Source organism: Gossypium raimondii, chromosome 11 (assembly GCF_025698545.1).
Source record: "Gossypium raimondii isolate GPD5lz chromosome 11, ASM2569854v1, whole genome shotgun sequence".
NCBI lineage: Eukaryota > Viridiplantae > Streptophyta > Magnoliopsida > Malvales > Malvaceae > Gossypium > Gossypium raimondii.
In genome coordinates, this window is record NC_068575.1 from 28785618 (window position 1) to 28793123 (window position 7506).

Sequence of the window (7506 nt, forward strand, 5' to 3'; positions counted from 1 at the left end):
AACTATCTGTTATAACCAGCTAATCCAAGAAAACTTCTAACCTCTGACACATTTCTGGGCGGTTTCCACTCAACAATTGCTGAAATTTTACTCGGATCAACTTTAATATCATTGTCTGAGACAATGTGTCCAAGGAATCCAACTTCCTAAAGCCATAACTCACTTTTTCTAAACTTGGCAAAACAACTGATTATCTCTTACAATCTGTAAAACTGTTCTTAAATGTTCGGCATGTTCAGTCTCATCAGGAGAATAAATCAGAATATCATCAATAAACACAACTACAAACATATCCAAGTACAGTCGAAAGATTTGGTTCATTAAATCCATGAATATTGCAGGAGCATTAGTTAAACCAAATGGCATCACGAGAAACTCATAGTGACCATACCTAGTCTGGAAAGCAGTCTTCGGAACATCTAACTCTTTAACCCGCAACTGATAGTAATTGGATCTCAAATCTATCTTGGAGAACACAGTGGCTCCTTCCAATTGGTCGATCAAATCATCAATTCTAGGCAGTGGATATTTATTCTTTATTGTTACTTTGTTAAGCTTCCGATAATCTATACACAACCTCATCGAACCGTCTTTCTTTTTCACAAAAAGCACTGGTGCATCCCACGGAGAACAACTAGGCCTTACAAAACCTTTATCAGTTAATTCCTGCAACTGAGCTTTCAATTCTTTCAATTCCAATGGGGCCATTCTATAAGGAGCAATAGAAATGGGAGTTGTAACTGGAACCAACTCAATACCAAATTCAACTTCTCTAGTAGGAGGCAAACCTGGCAAATCTTTCGGGAACACATCTAAATACTCACGTACAACTGGCACTGATTCAATTTTCAACTCTGGATCTTTAGTGTTCAATACAAAAGAAAGATAAGCTTCACACCCTTTTCTCAAACATTTCTGAGCAGACATAACAGAAATCATAAAGAGAGAACCATCTGACTCATCTGAATCAACCAGGATAATATCACCATTTTCGTATTTCAACTCAACGTATTTCTTTCCGCAATTCACTATCACATCATGGGCAGTCAACCAATCCATACCAAGAATCACATCAAACTCATCAAAGGACTGTAGCATGAGATCGGCCGAAAAACAGTGACCTTTAATCATCAAAGGGAAACTCTTACATACTTTATATACTAACACATACTGGCCTAATGGATTTGATACTTTAATTACAAATTCAGTGGATTCTATAGGCATGTTCATACTAGGCATCAATTTCATGCAAACATAAGAATGAGTCGAACCCGGATCAATTAAAGTAATAACACTAGTATGATAGTGAGAAAATGTACCCATAATCACATCAGGGGAGGATACCTCTTCCCGAGCACGAATAGCATATGTTCTTCCGAGTGCTCTAACATTTGATCTAGCTACTGAGTCTCTAGACGTACCCCTGTTACTTGCTCCAACTCCCGGGTTCCTCTGTGATCTGCCTCTAGTAGAAGCATTTCCCAATCTTGCACTCAATATTTCTTCTCTTTTAACTATTTTAGGACAATCCCGAATAAAATGATCTAGTGCACCACATCTGAAACAAGCATTTTCATTTGCTCGGCACTCATCGAGATGACGTCTACCACACTGAGCACACTCTGGTCTAGATGGTCGAGTACTACCCACACTTGCAACTGTATTAGTCTGAGCTCTTAAACCCACAAATCCTCTACTTCTGTTTTGGCTAGGATACCCGGCTGAAAAATATATTCTAGTAGAACACTCTCTAGGCCTCTTGGATGTAGACTGAAATGATCTGCTCATCTACCTTTTCTTCGTGTCTGGAACCTCAATCTCAACTTTGCCCTTTTTTTTCTTTTAACAACCCCTCTGTTTTACAAGCTCTTTCAACTAGAAAAACTAACTCTTTCATCTCTAGAACACCAACTAACAATCAGATATCATCATTAAGTCCATTATCAAATCTTTTGCACATAACAGCTTCTATAGATACACACTTTCGAGCATACTTGCCGAGTCTAACAAATTCACGTTAATACTTAGTCACAGTCATCTTACCTTATTTTAACTCAAGGAACTCTTTTCTTTTCTGGTCAATAAACCTATGACTGATATACTTTTTACAAAACTCCTCCTGAAAGAAATCCCAAGTAATTCTCTCACTCGGTACAACTGATACAAGAGTCTTCCACCAATGATAGATTAAATCTCTGAGAAGTGAGAGAACACACTTCATGCATTCTTCAAGTGTACAAGATAATTCATCAAAAACTCTAATAGTATTCTTGAGCCAAAATCCTGCTCTCTTTACATCATCATCTTTAGTAGCCCAAAACTCTTCAGCCCCTTATTTTCTGATCTTATCAACTGGTGGCCTTTCTCTTATAACTGTACCTGTACCTGTAACTAGGGGAGCTATATGGGGAATCTAAAAATCATGAGGGGTGGAGATCTAACAGCTGGATTTGTACAAACGAACCCAGCAAATGATTCATTCATAGGTTGGAAGAAGGCTTCTCAAGCCCCTCCTCCCTGACTAATTGTAACGGGCCTTTCACTAACATTAACATCTGGTGGCACCGTCCCTTCTGTGAGAGCGGGCACACTACTCTATACTTCATCTGTACTAGCTCATTTGAGATCCATAACTATTAAAGAAAACATTTCAAAGTCATTAGGAGTCGTCACACTATCAAAATATATAAATATGGCATGTATAGCTAGACTCTGATTCATACTGAATATTTTGAGAACTGAATAAACCTGCTCTGATACCAGAAAATTGTAACACCCCTAACCCAAGATCGTTTCCGGAGTCGAGCATGAGGCATTACTTGACTAAACTTAAAAGTTTGGGGCATAAAAATTTACTTTTAAAAGTTATTTCACTATTCAAAATAAGGTTGTCCACCTACGCAACAGTCACTAAATCAATTATAACTTGAGCTAAGAAACTAAAAATTTAGATCCGTAAATTTTTCCTAAAAATATACTCATATATATTTTTACCATAAAGTTTTTAGAATTTTTGGTTCATTCAATTAGTACAGTTTATTACTTAAATTCTCCCATGTTTCACTGATCGACTGTCCTGCCCTCTCGTCACTAAAATTAAATTATCTCATTGTACAGACTTTGTATGGTGTTCTCACTTGTTTCTACAAAAATAGACTCGGTAGGAAATCTAGAATTATAAATTACAACTCATAAATATTTTTTTACAATTTTTAATGATTTTCAAAATTCAGAACAGGGGATTCCAAAAATCACTTTGACCTTGTCTAACTAAAATACAAATATCTTAAAATACATAATTCCTTTGTCTACATCGTTATTTTTATATGAAAATAGACTCAATAAGATTTAATTCTATATCTTATCCACCCTCTAATTCATTTTCTACTATCCTTGGTGATTTTTGAAAATAACATTACTACTGCTGTCTCAAAACTGATTCACTACCAATTTTTACCTTTTCATGATTTCTATGCATAATTTATCACCTAGACATTTATAACAGCAAACACCTTCATACTTAGCCATTTTAATAACTATTCATCATCAAATATTTACATATCATCTTTTGGTCATATCTTAAGAATATACAATCGAAATGACCAAGTCCCTATACATGCCATTGCCCAAAACATTTATCGTCTTAAAATACCGAGTTGTGGTGGTTGATAATGTGAACGCTCTCCGACGTCTTCAAGATCTTGACTGTGCTTGATAATACTATATGAAAGAAAAAGAAATAAAAGAAGTAACCATAAAGCTTAGTAAGTTTACAAGTAAATAAATAACAACATTTATCATAAACAATTATATTAATAAATTTTCATTAAGCATTAAGATGTTTACTTTCTTCTTTACTTACTCTCTTACTCTTTTACTTAATTGCTTGCTTAACTTACTCCTTCGTTGCTGAAATTTCTTTTCTCAACTGATAACTAAGATACTCTTAATCTTATTAACTCACCTGAACTTGTCTGTTAGGGTTTTACCTAAACTTTCATGTAACATCGTCTATTTACTAGCCCATTGAATCACTTGGAATACTAAGGATACCCGGGTCTCCTGTCTGAATATAAGATGCCAAAGCTGTCTCAGACATAGTCTTACATGGGATGTTTCTTGTACTGCCAATGCCATATCCTAGATATGGTTTTACATGGGAGTTCTCATATAGGTGCCCATGCCATGTCCCAGACATAGTCTTACGGGGGACCTCTCATCTCGGTGCCAATGCCATGTCCCAAACATGGTCTTACATTGGACCTCTCATAATCTCAATGATGCAAATGCCATGTCCCAGACATGGTCTTACATGGGATCTCATTCCCTTAATGTAATGACATTTGTATCCGATACATTCCCAATGTTTCAACGGAGCTTTTATCACTGATTCTCTGTCACCTCATACTTAAGTCAACATTAGATATTTTCATGAAGTAAATACATAATTGCTGAAAAATAATAGCATTAATAATAATTATCAAAATATTGCATTTATTTACCTTAAACTTACCTCGGTACAAAATATGATTAAATCTAGCACTTTAGTCCTCAACCTTTTTGATAATTGATCTTGGAAGCTTGAAAGACCCTAGCCATGGTTTCCCCTTGTGAAATTCGACCATGGGGTTGAAGATGGACAAAAATTGGCTTTTAATTTTGTTTTTAATTCATTTTAATAACTAAATGACCAAAATGTCCTTAATGAAAAACTTTGGAAACATGCCTAACCATGTTCATTTTTGTCTACCAACTTAAACAATGGTCTAATTACCATATAAGGACCTCCAATTTAAAATTTCATAACAATTGGACACCTCTAACATGTAGAACTCAACTTTTGCACTTTTTATAATTTAGTCCTTTTGACTAAATTGAGTGCCCAAACGTCAAAATTTTCACAAAATCATTTTGTGAAATTGTAGACCATAAAAATATAATAAATAAATTTTTTTCTCATCGGATTTGTGGTTCCGAAGCCACTGTTCTGACTAGGCCCGAAATCAAGATGTTACACAATTCATGGCCGACCGCATGAGGGAGAAGATTGTGGCTAAAAATCTCTATTTTCATCCCCCTCTCATGTGTATAAATAGAGGCCAAAACCCCTTCATTTATCACTCAACAATTAAATTAACATTCATTCACTTTTTTATCTTCTCTTCTAAGCCTATAGCCTCTTATTTTCTCCACCTTTCCATTCTCTCTTTGAGAGTTCCCTTAGCAAGCATTTCTTGAGAGAAAAATCTCTCTTGGCTAGCACCTTGAGGAGTAATTTGCATCGAAGCAACCATAGAAATAGAAGGAAGCCACCACGGATAGGTTTTAGGAAACCACCGAATTCATCTTAGAGTTTCTTCTTCCATTGTCTTTTAATTGTTCTTAGTATGAAAACATGATTGCAAATTATTTAATTGCTTTTTCTTTAATAATAATGACTTAAATTTGTTTTAGCTAGAATGGTTGCAATGCTTCGATTTAATTTATTCTATTCATGTTTATATTGTTCTGTGTCTCAATTGTTTATGTGTAACAACCCAATTTTTATTGGTGTCAGAAATAGTAGATCCGGGACCACCAAATTCGACGACTAAGTTTGTAAATATTATTATTTAATATTTACGAGTCAAATATGGTTTTAAAAAGGTTTTTAATTTGATAATTTGTGCTCTTCGAATGATTAATTAAGCTTAAGTGGTAAGACCCTAACGTCAAGTGGTTTTAGAAAATGAGGTATCGTGACCTCATTTCTATAAACCAAGCTACAAATATTTTTATAAATATTTATTGAATGTCAGTAAGGTGGTATTAAAGTTTGGTTGAAAAATTTTAATGTTTCGATAGTTAATTAAGCGAAAAGGACTAAATCGTAAAAGTTGAAAAAGTCAATCGCTATTAGTTTAAAGGTGTTAATTGATTAAAGAATTATATTTGGATGGCCTTGCTAAGTATATTATTCATCCTAAAGATAATGGGATGGTTGGATGCTTTAATTTCTTTTAATTATAATGCTTTATATGTTATTTTATTAATAAAATAAAATAAAATAAACATAATAGTTTTCTTCCCCATTTGGTTTTGTTCTTCACCGAACCACCATGGGAGATTTTGAAGCTAATCTAACCATGTTTCTTTCCATGTAAGTCCCAAAGCTATCCATTTCTAATGATTTTTATGTTTTTGATATCGTTGCAACTAGGTCCAACTAGCTCGTACCTTTGATTTTGAAACTGTTAAAGAATTTGAATGTTGCCATTGATGAATCTAGTGATTTTTTATGTTAAATGATGAATTTGAGATATTGGTTTTATTTAAAAATATTTTGTTAAGTGATTTTTGATGAATTTATCGATTAGGGACTAAATTGTTGAATTAGTAAAAATACAAGGATTTTTATGAAATTGGTGCAAAACTGGGCTGTAATAGAGCCTATGAATATTTGAATAGTGTGTAATTTCAATAAAAATGGTTAATTTTCATGTTTTAGGCTTAGGGACTAAATTGAATAAAAGTAAAATTGTAGGGTAATTTTGTAAAAATTCAAAATGACTAAATTGCATAAAATACATTGTTTACTATCTTAATTAATAGATTGAATAAAAATATTAATTTAGATCCGGATCGAGTGGAAAATCAAGGAGAATGAAAAATTACCAAAAAACCCATATACTTTGATGTTTCTACAATTTAGCTAGGTAAGTTCGTGTAGACTATAATTTTGTATATGTTGGTTAAATTGAATTTTTGATGTGCTACTCTAATGTAAAAGAATCAATATATATAAGTTATTATGAAATATATCATGTCATGAGACGATGGAAATCCAACGACGTACGACGACTATTAAGCCCCGTTTCAACCTTAGGAATACATTGGATACAAATGACATGTCATTAGGCTTTACATGTTTTGGGTGCTGGTCTTGAATGTTGTACTGATGGCTGAGTTCCGACATTTGTTGCGGATACTCGACAGCTTGTGGAGCAGCACCGTGTAGCTATGTTCCGACCCATAACTCATGTGGGCAAGCCTATTTCACAGCTCATGTGAGCATATACATAAAGGAAAGGACAGGGTATGGTTATATGTTTAGCACACTTCATCTGAGCTATCTCGCGTATCCAACGGTATTCTAATCAGTTCAACGAGCATGAATTTACAAGGAAATGGTAAGTGTTCTATAAGAACCAAATACATGTATGTATGAAACACATTAAAAAGGTGAGCTACAAGGAAAATATGTTATGTTATGATGGATGATAAATTCAATTGAATCATGCTTAGGTATAAAGGCTATCCATGTTAAATTCATAAGAATTATGTTTAAATGAACTGACATATGTTGTTGATGTGCTTAGGCTTGTGCCAAGCTTATGAATGGATTATATCATGCTTAGCCTTAATGAAATACCATGAAACGATAAGTGTTCAATGGGTAATATGCTTATGTACATGAAAAGGCGGTATAAAGCAAAGTATGTAATTTCTTATGAAATGATTTATCAT